Source organism: Thalassophryne amazonica, chromosome 22, assembly GCF_902500255.1.
Source record: "Thalassophryne amazonica chromosome 22, fThaAma1.1, whole genome shotgun sequence".
Lineage (NCBI taxonomy): Eukaryota > Metazoa > Chordata > Actinopteri > Batrachoidiformes > Batrachoididae > Thalassophryne > Thalassophryne amazonica.
Window position 1 is genome coordinate 17,615,438 of NC_047124.1, and position 12,620 is coordinate 17,628,057.

The 12,620-nt window shown below is 48.8% G+C and overlaps 1 protein-coding gene across 1 annotated transcript in view; it reads left to right on the forward strand.

Annotated features, from left to right (window-relative positions):
- LOC117504256 (proton myo-inositol cotransporter-like) overlaps positions 1 to 12,620 on the forward strand; it is an 84,253-nt gene that overhangs the window by 45,572 nt on the left and 26,061 nt on the right. The gene's annotated exons all lie outside the window — the stretch shown is intronic.

Sequence of the window (12,620 nt, forward strand, 5' to 3'; positions counted from 1 at the left end):
AGCATCCATAGATTCAGCAAAAGTCACAGCATCATCAATAAACCTTTCCTCACCAACAAAAGCACATAAGTCAATGGTTTCCACAGCCTTACCCAATACCACGTCCATGCAGGCACTGAACAGTGCAGGAGTCAGAACACAACCCTGAAAAAGGTCATTATTCACCAGGAAAAAGTCATAACCATAATTTAATGGAAATCTTTTCATTTGCTTTTGAGTATTCCTGATCACAGTGCAACCAACAAACAGACGTGGGTGAAAAGATAACTTCCTGGGTAAGTGTGATGATAATTTAAGAATAAAATGTGGTTTGATGGGGTTTGCAATAAGAGGCTGACAGAAATTGAAGATAAAATGGCATTTTGAGTTTATAGATGAAAGCTTCAGATGCAAACTGCCCACTGGAATAGTAGCCAGTTACACTTGCTATGATGACTGTGTAGAAGCATAAAGTTGAGTACAAATGGGGACATTGGCTATTTAGCTGAAACAATATTTTGGGAACAATAGTTTTGATAACTAATTGACTGAAGTGTGCACGGCGGTACGATCAGGCAATAGCCTGATGATTTCTATTCTGTTGTAGCCCTGACCTTCTGTTCTGATCTGGAGTGAAGGAAGTCCAACATGATTCTACTGCAATGAGTGAGCATAAGAGAACAAAGTAAAAAAAAGTAAGCGGGTAAGTATGCAGAAGAAATTATGAGATGGTGGTCGAGGTAGCGACTCTGCAGATTGATTGCCTGTTCAAGCTTGATGCTTGATTGCAGCAGCTGTCACAGCAGTCGGTTATATAAGACGGTATCCGGTATTCAGGGTTATATAATTCCGCTACCGGCCACTTAGTTCCACAGAACATGCTGATTGAATGGACAGTAAGAGCTATTTCTGTCCTCTTTTAAATCTGTGACATGCTTCTATGGACTGATGTTTAGCTTCATAGTTTTCTTCAACAAGGAGGTTATTTGTTGGTCCGTGTCTGTTGGTTGATAGGTTTGTGATTCTATGGACAGTCATAGGTGTTATTAATTTTGGAGCAGACCCACTAAAACAACTAGTGCAAGGACATTTAAAATGTGGAATACTGTGGTACTACAACCTATTTTCTTGAAATTCTGGTCTGGAATCAACAATATTTTCTTCAGTAAAAGCGAAACACTTCGTTGAACTAAAAAGAAGTTGGTGGATGAACGTTTGGCTTTCAGGCTGTTGCTACACAATGAACACCAGGTTAGTTCCGGGTGCACGTTATTGCTGTGCAATGCCATGTCTACCACCCTGGGAACATTGTACTGGGCATTGCCAGCCACCGTGAAAGACCACTAATCACTTTGCATCTCCCTAGAGTAAAGACCTGTCTTCTGCAGCTAGGTTATATGTGGGCATTCAAGTGCCCTCCACCAGTTGCTTGGGGTCCTCAGCACTGACACCCCTGTTTGGTGCATCTTGCTCAGGTAAATGTACTACATAGTCACGGCCATAACTGATATGCCTCAACCATGTTTCCCTTAGAAGTAACCATTCTTTGCCCACAGTCATTCCAGGAGAAGAAATAGTAAATCCTATATAGGCCCTGAGGCCAGTTGGTGCCGGTGCTTATCTCTGGAATCCGTAGCGTCAAGTGAATGAGAGTCTACAACCCCCTGGACAGGACACTAGTCTGACACAGGTTACTTCTTTAAAATTGGGTTGGCTCAGACAATGTAGATTAAGTGTCTTGTCCAAGGATACAGACAGGTAGCATGAGCAGGATTCAATCTGAGATCTACATATTGGCAGGCCAGTTCCTTAAACCAAAGAAGTCTTTGGAGAGACTGAAGACCAATGAAATCCAGTCCTATTTCATAGGTCTGTGGTTAGCGTTCAGGGCTCAGGACCTTTTGTCAATGAACATCATTTGCCCCAATTTACTTTTGCATCTGACCCATCAGATGCAACGGGATCAGGTCTACACATAGAGGTATGATGACACAACCCATACAGTTAAATTCACGAGGGATTTACAGATCAATATAGGGATGTGGATGAGTACCTGAAAGTATATCAGGAATTAATTCAGCAATGCAGCAAATAGATACTTATTATAGTGATTTTTTTCCTCTCCTCCAGCTTTTTCGCTTCCTGTCTCCTCTCTATGTACATTTCACTGGGCTGAACTTGGCCCGTCTGATGCATGGAAAAAACAAAACATTAGACAGTACTAACGGTGCTAAACGCGTTCTTTAATTGGCCTTGGGGGTCGTTATGTGGAGAAGTTGGGGGTGTTTCCCAAAACCAACTAGCTAAAAAATAGTCCTAATTGGAGATTCCATTTCTGAAACTCAGAGGAAGAGGATGATGCACCATTGCTCATTAAAAGCAGATACCAACTTCCTTTGCTGTCTGCACAGAATCCTATAGTGAGGCTATTTGCATTTGCTGGCTCAAATAGTGATAACAAATCAAAGGGAATCTGTGGAGGTTTTGATGACTGAGAAGTGGGGTTCAGTATCAAAAGAGTTGTGCTTCTGCAAGTGCACTCTGATTTTAACACTGAATTATTTCTGTTTTTGTGAGTTTTGTGCTTTCACTGTTCTGTTCGTGATTACCTATTTTAAGAAGGTTAATTGTTTTTACCATTGTTTAATTTTTTTAAATTTTTCACATGTTTATAGATAGAAGAGTACATAGATTAGATTAGATAGAACTTTACTGATCCCTTGGGAAGACTCTCTCAGGGAAATTGAGGTTCCAGCAGCATTGTATAGCAGCACACAGGGTAAGAAGCACACAGTGTATCAAAAGTGAAAGTAAAACAAACAAACAAAAAACAGTTTGCAAATATAAATATAAATACACAAATATAAATTCCAGATATACTGATCAATACTGGTTTACGGGCTACTACTGTTCCTCTCCTTCCCATCCTCTGTCTTCCTGTTACTCCTCCTCTCACTGAATGAGCGGTTGTACAGTCTGATGGCCTGATGGATAGATGAGTCCATTTTGTGCAGCTGAATATAACTCAAAAAGCAATAAATGCCACGGTATGTGCTTGCAGCTCACCAAATTACATGGGTGTATAATCAGGACACACATTAAAATTGGGTTAACTTTGATACACCAGATCAGTCCAAAAAGCAACTTTGTTTTACTGTAGAGGTGTCTTCCACCTGCTGGTTGGTTACTGGATGCTGGCTTGATAATGGATTAGGAGCAGGTGTGGCTGTCACCAAGAGAGACAATTTTCAGATTCCTTCATAGCAGTTATGTCCTCATATGCAAATAACATGGTCATACCTTCACACAAACACATGCGAAGTTCGCAATGAATGTGGTCTGTGAGTGAGAGAGCGTTTCGGCACATAAATATACTAAATCGGTGAAGGAAACCATTATTTTCTTATTTTTCTGATTGTTTAACTATATATATATATATATATATATATATATTCTAAAACTCAAATAACATGGTCATACTGTTGTGTGGGCCGCCAGAAGAGGAGGTACTGCTGGCCCACCACCAGAGGGCGCCCTGCCTGAAGTGCGGGCTTCAGGCATGAGGGGGCGCTGCCGCCTTGCAGGAACAGCCGAGGTGACAGCTGTCACTCATCAACTATGACAGCTGTCACCGATCATCTGCACTTCACCCCGGATAAAAGCAGGATGACACCTCCACCACGTCGCCAAGATATCGTACTTCTTGGAGGTAACTTTCTCTGCCTGCGTATTGTACTAATTGATTTCAAGAGCTACTTTGTTGCAGCTGTCTACCCAGAGGACAGGCGTGGGCCGCGACTGTTTCGTTCTACTTCCCACCAGATAAGTGGTACTCAGACGCTGCACGAGTGTGTGTTAGAGGTGGAGGTGGAATTCCCACTGTTGTTGTTACGGGGTGTACACACACCCACACTTGACTGTCTTTGCTCTTCGCCAGCAGTACCAGATCCGACACGCTGAGACAGTGGCCACCTGGGGAATTCGGGACCTGGCGGCTCCAGTATTCTTCGGGTTCGGTGGCGGTGGAAATCGTGTGGTTCCGGTTCATCTCCAGACGGGCGTCTCCTATCGTCGAGCCTGCCCACACGACACCTTTATCCATTGACTTGTATTTATTCTATAATCTGCTGTGTGTGGTTGTGACATTCACAATAGTAAAGTGTTCAAATTTAACTCCCTCTATTGTCCGTTCATTTGCGCCCCCTGTTGTGGGTCCGTGTCACTACACTTTCCCAACAGGATATCTCAGCCAGCGTCATGGACTCCGAGGGGCGTCACCCAGCAATTGAACGACCAATGGGAGAGCAGGGTGCACAGGCGTCTGCAGGAGGCGTGATTGGTGAGCTGCAGCACATCCTCACCGCCTTTACGGCTCGGTTGGATCAGATGACCGAGCAAAACATCCTCCTGAACCGCAGGGTGGAGGCTCTCTCCGCACAGGTGGCGGCGAGCGCTCAGGGCTCCTCCTCCTGCCGACCCTGTGCAGGATATGAATGTTCCAGTGGCCATTCAACAACCCCTCCCACCATCCCCTGAAGCTTACATAAGCCCCCCAGAGCCGTACGGAGGTTGTGTGGAGACGTGCGCGGACTTTCTCATGCAGTGTTCGCTCGTCTTTGCACAACGTCCCGTCATGTACGCGTCTGATGCTAGTAAAGTAGCTTATGTAATTAATCTGCTTCGAGGAGAGGCACGCGCTTGGGCTACAGCGCTTTGGGAGCAAAATTCACGGCTCCTTCATACGTACACTGGGTTTGTGAGGGAGTTCAAAACCGTGTTTGATCACCTTAACAGGGGAGAGACCGCTTCAACTGTGCTGCTGTCAATGAGACAGGGACGCCGGAGCGCAGCCGCTTATGCAGTCGACTTCCACATCGCGGCTGCGAGGTCCGGCTGGAATAACGCTGCGCTCCGCGCCGCCTTCGTAAACGGACTGTCGTCGGTCCTGAAGGAGCACCTGGTGGCCAAGGACGAACCGCGGGAATTAGATGGGCTTATCGACCTTGTTATACGGTTAGACAATCGGTTGGAGGAACGCCGTCGGGAACGAGACGAGGGGCGTGGCCGGGCACGCGCCGTCCCTCTTCCTTCCAGATCCGAAAAAGGTCCGCCCTTCCCACACTCCATGGCCTCTACGCCCCGTGTGGCTACAGCTCCCCCTGCTGACAAAGCTATGGACACGAGCAGGGCCACATTCAGACCACCGACTAGACAGAGGAGGCTTCCCCGCGGGGCGTGTTTTGTTTGCGGCTCAATTGAGCACCAATTGAGAGACTGCCCCGAACGGTTAAACACCAACGCCCGCCCCTAGAAACTGGGCTTAGGGTGGGCCAAGAAATTCACGTGGGACACACACATATTTCCACACGGCTCCCAGTTACAATCCTTAACGGGGATTTAACCCTTCAGGCCCCAGCACTGGTAGACACAGGGTCAGAAGGGAATCTGCTAGACAGCAGATGGGCCAGGGAGGTAGGGCTCCCTCTGGTCGCGCTTCCTTCGCCATTGCAGGTGCGAGCACTAGATGGCACCCTCCTCCCTTTAATCACACACAGGACACTACCAGTAACTCTGGTGGTGTCAGGGAATCATCGGGAGGAGATAGAGTTTTTTGTGACCCCCTCTACCTCCCGTGTGATTCTGGGGTTCCCATGGATGCTAAAACACAATCCCCGGATTGATTGGCCGTCCGGGGTGGTGCTACAGTGGAGCGAGACCTGCCATCGGGTGTGTTTAGGATCCTCGGTCCCTCCCGGTTCCCAGGCTAAGGAGCAGGTCAAAGCCCCTCCCAATCTGTCGGCGGTGCCGGTTGAGTACCACGATCTTGCTGACGTTTTCAGCAAGGATCGGGCACTCACCCTTCCCCCGCACCGTCCGTACGATTGCGCCATCGATTTGATTCCAGGCGTGGAGTTCCCGTCCAGCAGGCTGTACAACCTCTCACGACCTGAGCGCGAATCGATGGAGACCTACATCCGGAACTCCTTAGCTGCAGGGCTGATCCGGAACTCCACCTTCCCGATGGGAGCAGGTTTCTTTTTTGTGGGCAAGAAAGATGGCGGTCTTCGTCCATGCATTGATTATCGGGGGCTGAACGAGATCACGGTTCGCAACCGATACCCGTTGCCTTTGTTGGATTCGGTGTTCACCCCCCTGCATGGAGCCAAAATATTCACAAAGCTGGATCTTAGGAACGCATACCACCTAGTTCGGGTCCGGAAGGGAGACGAGTGGAAGACGGCATTCAACACCCCGTTAGGTCATTTTGAGTACCTGGTCATGCTGTTCGGCCTCACTAATGCCCCCGCGACGTTCCAAGCTTTGGTAAATGACGTCTTGCGGGACTTCCTGCACCGAGTCGTCTTCATGTATCTGGACGATATACTCATTTTTTCTCCGGACCCTGAGACTCATGTACGGCATGTACGTCAGGTCCTGCAGCGGTTGTTGGAGAACCGGCTGTTTGTGAAGGGCGAGAAGTGTGAGTTTCACCGCACCTCTTTGTCCTTCCTGGGGTTTATCATCTCCTCCAACTCCGTCGCCCCGGATCCGGCCAAGGTCGCGGCGGTGAGAGACTGGCCCCAACCTACGAGCCGGAGGAAGCTGCAACAGTTCCTCGGCTTCGCAAATTTTTACAGGAGGTTCATTAAGGGGTATAGTCAGGTAGTTAGCCCCCTGACAGCCCTGACCTCACCAAAAGTTCCCTTCACCTGGTCGGATCGGTGCGATGCTGCGTTCAAGGAGTTGAAACAGCGCTTCTCGACTGCACCCGTCTTGGTGCAGCCCGATCCCAGTTGCCAGTTTGTGGTTGAAGTGGATGCCTCTGACTCAGGGATAGGAGCCGTACTATCCCAGAGTGGAGAGACCGATAAGGTTCTTCACCCGTGTGCCTATTTCTCCCGCAGGTTGACCCCAGCAGAGCGGAACTATGACGTGGGCAATCGAGAACTCCTAGCGGTGAAAGAGGCTCTTGAGGAGTGGAGACACCTGCTGGAGGGAGCGTCATTGCCTTTCACAGTTTTTACTGACCACCGGAACCTGGAGTAGTAGTCAGGACCGCCAGGCAAGCCCGCTGGTCACTGTTCTTCGGCCGTTTTGACTTCCGGATCACCTACCGCCCCGGGACCAAAAACCAGAGGTCGGATGCCTTGTCCCGGGTGCATGAACACGAAGTCAAGACCGAGCTGTCGGATCCACCGGAACCCATCGTACCGGAGTCCACTATCGTGGCCACCCTTACCTGGGACGTGGAGAAGACCGTCCGGGAGGCCCTGGCACGGAGCCCGGATCCCGGAACAGGGCCGAAGAATAGACTATACGTCCCACCAGAAGCCAGGGCTGCCGTCCTGGACTTCTGTCACGGGTCCAAGCTCTCCTGCCACCCAGGGGTGCGTAGGACCGTGGCAGTGGTCCGGCAGCGCTGCTGGTGGGCGTCCCTGGAGGCTGACGTCCGGGCTTACATCCAGGCCTGCACCACCTGCGCCGGGGCAAGGCGGACCACCAAAAGGCACAGGGACTCCTTCAGCCGCTTCCTGTGCCTCATCGCCCCTGGTCCCACATCGGTCTGGATTTCGTCACGGGCCTCCCACCGTCCCAGGGGCACACCACCATCCTCACAATAGTGGACCGGTTCTCCAAGTTCTTCGTGGCCCTCCCGAAGCTCCCGTCGGCCCAGGAGACAGCGGATCTCCTGGTCCACCATGTCGTACGTCTGCATGGGATACCAACAGACATCGTCTCAGATCGTGGTCCCCAGTTTTCCTCGCAGGTTTGGAAGAGTTTCTGCCGGGAGCTGGGGGCCACCGGGAGCCTCTCGTCTGGGTATCACCCTCAGACCAACGGACAGGCTGAACGGGCTAATCAAGAGCTGGAGCAGGCCCTGCGATGTACTACATCCGCACACCCGACGGCTTGGAGTGAACACCTGGCCTGGATCGAGTATGCGCATAACAGCCAAGTGTCCTCTGCCACCGGCCTCTCCCCGTTCGAGGTGTGTCTGGGGTACCAGCCCCCTTTGTTTCTTGTGGAGGAGGGAGAGGTCGGTGTACCCTCGGTCCAGGCCCACCTGCGGAGATGCCGTCGGGTGTGGCGCACCGCCTGTTCGGCCTTGTTGAGGGCCCGGACAAGGGCAAAGTCCCATGCAGAGCGTCGACGGTCCCCGGCTCCCGCATATCAGCCCGGGCAGGAGGTATGGCTATCCACACGGGACATACCTCTCCAGGTGGCTTCCCCCAAACTAAAGGACTGATACATAGGGCCCTTCCGGATCCTCAAGGTCCTCAGTCCTGCCGCAGTGAGGCTCCAACTCCCGGCCTCACTGCGGATCCATCCAGTCTTTCACGTGTCAAGGTTGAAACCATATCACACCTCACCTCTCTGTACACCCGGTCCGGCGCCGTCTCCTGCCCGTATCATCGACGGGGAGCCAGCTTGGACAGTACGCCGGCTCCTGGATGTCCGTCGAATGGGCCGGGGTTTCCAATATTTGGTGGACTGGGAGGTGTATGGACCCGAAGAACGCTCCTGGGTGAAGAGGAGCTTCATCCTGGACCCGGCCCTCCTGGCCGATTTCTACCGTCGCCACCCGGACAAGCCTGGTCGGGCGCCAGGAGGCGCCCGTTGAGGGGGGGGTCCTGTTGTGTGGGCCGCCAGAAGAGGAGGTACTGCTGGCCCACCACCAGAGGGCGCCCTGCCTGAAGTGCGGGCTTCAGGCATGAGGGGGCGCTGCCGCCTTGCAGGAACAGCTGAGGTGACAGCTGTCACTCATCAACTACGACAGCTGTCACCGATCATCTGCACTTCACCCCGGATAAAAGCAGGATGACACCTCCACCACGTCGCCGAGATATCGTACTTCTTGGAGGTAACTTTCTCTGCCTGCGTATTGTACTAATTGATTTCAAGAGCTACTTTGTTGCAGCTGTCTACCCAGAGGACCGGCGTGGGCCGCGACTGTTTCGTTCTACTTCCCACCAGATAAGTGGTACTCAGACGCTGCTCGAGTGTGTGTTAGAGGTGGAGGTGGAATTCCCACCGTTGTTGTTACGGGGTGTACACACACCCACACTTGACTGTCTTTGCTCTTCGCCAGCAGTACCAGATCCGACACGCTGAGACGGTGGCCACCTGGGGAATTCGGGACCTGGCGGCTCCAGTATTCTTCGGGTTCGGTGGCGGTGGAAATCGTGTGGTTCCGGTTCATCTCCAGACGGGCGTCTCCTATCGTCGAGCCTGCCCACACGACACCTTTATCCATTGACTTGTATTTATTCTATAATCTGCTGTGTGTGGTTGTGACATTCACAACAGTAAAGTGTTCAAATTTAACTCCCTCTATTGTCCGTTCATTTGCGCCCCCTGTTGTGGGTCCGTGTCACTACACTTTCCCAACACATACCACCACTTAAAATCTGTCAAGTCATGTTTTCAGCAAATGGGTCCTTGAGAGAGGGTTTCGGCACAGAAATCTACTACATCAGAGAAGTGAGCCATTATTTTCTGAGGACACAAGTCCCCTTAACACTGCGGAATGGATTTTGTAGGAATGTAGCCAAAGCAGACACTTCTTCTTTCTCTCATGTTTATGGTTTTGAAGTTGCATGTACAGTAGCTTGAAATGAGCTTTCGTTTTTAGGGCCTAGACCTGGTGGCCACCGGGTGGGGCCACCACTGCTTGTATAACAGTCATTAACAAATGCAAGTAGTATGGTACTGTGTGGCAAAAAAGTAGTTAGTGTACAAGAAGGAAATGAGTGAGGGAAGCCACCAACTCCCCTCCCGTGACAACTCTAAAGATGTTATAGGTGGATATGACTGGGTATAGTGAGGGAAGCCACCAAGACACCCCCCCCATGATAACTCTAAAGACGTTATAGGTGTCTGTGACTGGGTATTTTGAGGGAAGTCACCAAGACACCCCCCCCCCCCCCCATGATAACTCTAAAGATGTTATAGGTGTCTGTGACTGGGTATTTTGAGGGAAGTCACCAAGACACCCCCCCCCCCCCATGATAACTCTAAAGATGTTATAGGTGTCTGTGACTGGGTATTTTGAGGGAAGTCACCAAGACACCCCCCCCATGATAACTCTAAAGATGTTATAGGTGTCTGTGACTGGGTATAGTGAGGGAAGTCACCAAGAACCCCCCCCCCATGACAACTCTAAAGATATGATAGGTGTCTGTGACTGGGTATAGTGAGGGAAACCACCAAGACCTCCCCAATGACAACTCTAAAGATATTATTGGTGTTTGTGACTGGATATAGTGCAACTTATGTGTGTTTTGTAGCCTTGAGGTTGAGTACAGTTGAGTGATTTTCTTTAAAAAGACAGAACATTTCAGCTGTGCTTTGCCAGAAGGTACATGGGATGAGTCAAGCCTAGATATGACATTTTATTGTAACAGAGTCCCCCTCTGATACCACTCTTGAGTCATTGATAACAGTTATATATGGCATATTTAAGGCAGATGAATGGTGATATTACTGTTGCTGTATAAGCTGAATGAATGATCGATCTCACATACAAATGCAGCAGATACATCTGAAAAGGTTTTAATGTAGAAAACTGACGTGCAATTATTGTGATGCTGGCAGACATAATTACCGTGCTTGTGATGTTCTGGGAGCCGGTGGTTTGTTTTCCGCTGCCACGCCTCTTTTTCAATATCTCGTCTGATTACATTACTGCTGGTTTGTGTTCAACAGCGGTAATGAAGCTTTGTGAGTTTGTGCGTCTGTAAACAAGCATGAATGCCCCTTAAATTCATTTCAAACCACATTTGTTTATGCATGTTTAACCCTTTGTTTTTTGTATTTGATTGACCCTCGGGGCATCAAAACGGAGCGCGAAGAAGAGATTTTGTCGTCTTGATTGATTGCATGTGAACGTGTGCAGCTGAGTAAATGTAGCTCGTCTTCAGGCAGATGTCAAGCCTCCTGGTCTCACTTCAGTTCACTTCGGGTCATGAATCCCGATTTTCATGTCGGCTAATCAGATAACAGTCTGCATAGGTCTCCAGGGATCAACCAATCTCACTTCACTGGGTTAAAGTTGTGGAAATATCTCATCCAATAAACACAACAGTTGCTTTTTCCCTGTCTGAGTTTATGGTTCTACCACCAATTAAAATTTAACTTCAAAAGAAAATGTACAATATTTAAAGCCTTCTAATAAAAATAACTTATAATTTGCATAATGATATTTAACTACAAAAATTATTTGAATTTTTATCATTTTTTATGATCTGACACATTTATTTTGAAGTGTAAATAAAGGCCATTCCTTAAAAATTAACAAAAAATTCCATCAATAGAAAAAGCAAGATTGTTTTAATCACTTATTATAGCTGCTGAACACTGATGGACCTGTCTGGGTTTGTTGCAGGGAATAATTTTATCATCATGTGTGATGGAAATTAGGAGCAGGTGTGGCTGTTCCACAACTGGTGTCCTACTATGATTGCCCACGATTTAAAAAAAAAAGTGCAAAAATGGGATGAAACAGCTTAATCCAGCTTGCCTCCTAACAGGCTGGTTTATAAAGTGTAGACCTGGCAACTGGCTGGCTAAGAACACGCAGATCTGGCAATCTGCTCGAAAACGAAAGCAAGGAGCTGCGCCCTTGGCTAGACATGATCAAAAATCACAAATGCTGCTTTGGCTTCAAATGTTTACCCCGATGGAGCTCGATCAAACACGTTTCAACCGCAGTCACTACAAATACCCCGTTTATAGAGGATCGAACACAACTGAAGCTGTTAAGCCTACAAATACCTGGAAGTTACCACATTTTATCAGCGATTTTGAGAATCGGGATGAAATTTTTTACCTGTTTAAAAATTTCATCCTGATTTCAAATCTGGTGATGGCCATAACTACTACCAAGTGTGTTCAAGATTGACAAAGATGGATCAAGAAGTTACCATGATGCTTCAAAACACGTCCTTATTTGCTATTCGGGATTAAACGGGCAGGAATGTCACTCGGTGGAACAGCCCCATTGTGTTTTTTTTTTTTTCAATTTCTTTCTAAAGATGAGGTATGGAGGCCATCTGTTTGTTTGACTAATTAAAAAAAAAAAAATCAAAGCTTCAAGCATGACGATGACTGAGAGGCAGCTTTCAAAACAAGGCTTAAGTGAGTATGTCAGCAGGGCTCTGGCTAAGCGAGCTAAAGGAGATGTTCACTAGTCCAGAAGCCTCCCACACACAGCTGCTCGAAACCATGTGTCTCATTTCATATGTGCCGGCGTCCATGTGCTTGTTTATGGTACATTTGAGCGCGCTTGTGTTTGCAGAGGGACTTGCGTATCCTGGCACAGGGCTGTCCTCACTCACATCGAGTGTTCCTGTTGCACGTGTGCTTCTTTGTGTCAGTGTGTATTCAGGTGTGTTTACCTGATCTCTTGGCGCTCAGTGTGTCTCTTTATCTGACGGCTCCGCGCCCTGTCCAGCTGCTCTCCTACCAGACTAAGACTCCTCCTCCTCCTCCTCCGAGGATTTGCATGTCTCTCTCTTGGGAGGTTTGACAACTCCACAAAACCAAGGCTGATATTTCTTTTATTCCAGTGTCAGATGTGCACGGCCTGAAATAAGAACCCCAGCTGCTGTCTGTTGATAAACCTCAAGGGAAAGTTTCCT